Source organism: Rhodamnia argentea, chromosome 6 (genome assembly GCF_020921035.1).
Source record: "Rhodamnia argentea isolate NSW1041297 chromosome 6, ASM2092103v1, whole genome shotgun sequence".
Classification (NCBI taxonomy): domain Eukaryota; kingdom Viridiplantae; phylum Streptophyta; class Magnoliopsida; order Myrtales; family Myrtaceae; genus Rhodamnia; species Rhodamnia argentea.
The window spans coordinates 870,001-872,500 of NC_063155.1; positions in this window are offsets into that span (position 1 = coordinate 870,001).

Genomic DNA, 2,500 nt, shown 5'->3' on the forward strand with positions numbered 1-2,500 from the left:
CCGATGCGCCTATATGACGCGGGGATGGTGTTTATGAATACCCCGATGCGCCTATAAGACGCGGGGAAATGTATTGGTAAATGTGAAGGTGATATGAATACCCTGAGGCGCCTATATGACGCGGGGAAGGTGATACGATTACCCCGAGGCGCCTATATGACGCGGGGAGTGTGATTTTGAATAGTCCGAAATGATAATTGCGGACCCGATTGCTGGAATTGATCCCCTTGAATTTATTGCCATGCATTGTGATTGAATTGTTGATAAGTGCCTAAGTACGAAGCTTGTTACTATAGATTTGGTGGAATATTGATTTGAAGTGTGCATGGTGTCAATTCTCTTTAATTGATGATTTCGAGGTTATTATTACTACTAGTGGTATGTTAGGTCTTGTGTCTCAATTAAATTGCTTGGAGGTACTGTTATCCCGAGCGAGGCTTAGGGGTTAGCTTATTGAGATTTATTCTCATAGTTGTATTCCAAACCTTTTCGGACCCCCGACCCCGAGGATGCCGATACTTTTTGGATCACCGAAAGATTTTGAGTCCGTAACCACATCGTACCCGGTAGGACCGAGTCACGTGTACCGTAGGAAGGTTGACACCTTATGGGTAGATGATGGAGGTGATAGTCGGACGCCGTATACTTTTGTATCCTGGACGTATAAGGATGGAGACACGCTTTTTGGACCTCTAAGAGAGTGTGTCATACCGGACGAGGTGCCGAGAGCCGCAGGGCAGATGGAGGCCACTGTTCCCGAGGACGAGTCCGCCGAGTCGGAGCTTCCGGAGCCCGAGGACCCCGGCGAGGGAGGAGAGATCATAGAGTCGAGGGATGCCGATGACGACCCCATGGACACCGCGGAGTCCGAGCCAGATGCGAGTGTCCCCACCGGGTGTGCTTCACTAGCCGTCGAGTCCTCTGTCGATGAGTCCGACCCTTAGGTGTAGTACTTTCGTGGGAGGTCCCTTTTTACCTTAAGCTGACCGTCTCCCTTGTATCCTCCTTTATTTTGTTCCTATGCGTTGTAAGAATGATCGTCTCTTTATGTTATGAAAAATCTCTTGTCTTCTGAAGTCATTCTAGTTAATTTCATTGTTTGGGTGTTGCATCGCTTCCGCATGTGCATATTGTATCGCGTTGAAATTTCTCACCGTTGTCGATCTTGGAAGAAATAAGCGAGTGAGGGATGTCGACGCGCCAAAAGGACACGGGGCGTGACAGCCGTGAAGCCCAAGAGCTCCACGCGATCAAAGACAAGGTGAGAGCATCATTCTAGTAAAGAGATAAACGCTTGAGATTGGGAGAAAGGGCCGATGACCCCTAACACCCATGAAGGAAGTTCCGCATCCGAGAGGACAAGTAAGCACTCGCGATCCATCCGAACAGTCAAAAGAGATGTTCGGGGAGCACAAGACCCACTATCTAGTCCAACCGAGCACCCACACGGGATGTCGTGTTGAAAAGGGCAACGATAGGCACAAGTTTCCGTTGTAATAGGGTATGCAACACGGGAACCCGCTCTTTGCATCCACAACTCGTGGAGCAAGACCTGATCGAAAGTGAGGGAAGCGGTTCGATGCACCAGCACGGAGCCTACCAACACACACAATCTTATCATCTCTCACACGCCATCGTGTACACCGGAAGTAAACCAAGCCGACCAATCCATGGCTCTTTAAGCATGAAAACCGAAGGAGCACACAGACTCATCAAACAAGGCTACATCCGCACCGCTAGACGCGAAACACCAACATTATGTGCCGATCACGGCTTAGTCATCGCTTCGATCGTCGACCACGTCTCGCCTCGATCGTCGACCACGTCTCGCCTCAATCGCCCCTCCCCTTAACCAGTTAAGGCCTCGGTCATGGTTTGATGTTGGCTCGACCGGGACTATTGCTGCTCAACCATTGCCTAATCGCAACATGATCGTTGGTTCATTAACGCTCAAGGGCTGTTTACCGATTCAAGAAATCGTGGCTCATCCGCAACGCTAGGCACGAGAGCAAGATCATGTGCCGATCATGGCTAAACGATCGCTCCGATCTCGACCCTATCTCACCTCAATCTCCCCTCCCCTCGACCCGTTAAGGCCTCGGTCATGGTTTGATCTTTGGCTCGACCGAGACTCGATCATCACTTCATCATCGCCTAATCATCACGACAATTTGCTCATGGGTCGTTCACCGATTCAAGCTCCATGGCCGAGTCGCTCGGCCACCGTGGCCCATACGCTCGGCCACCGCGGCCGAGTCGCTCGGCCACTTTGGCCGGACCGCTCGGCCAACGTGGTCGGAGTCTCTCGGCCACCGTGGCCCATTCGCTTGGCCACGATGGCCGAGCGGTCTATCTTTACATAGAGGTGCTCTATTTGATCATAACTCAACATTGCTTACCATCCGGCCAGAGCACCTCAACCCCCCTAAAGAGCCTTATGAGCGGTTTTCCTCCCAGCGGGAAGAGACATTCACCATGCTAGAGATGGCACCACGTCTAT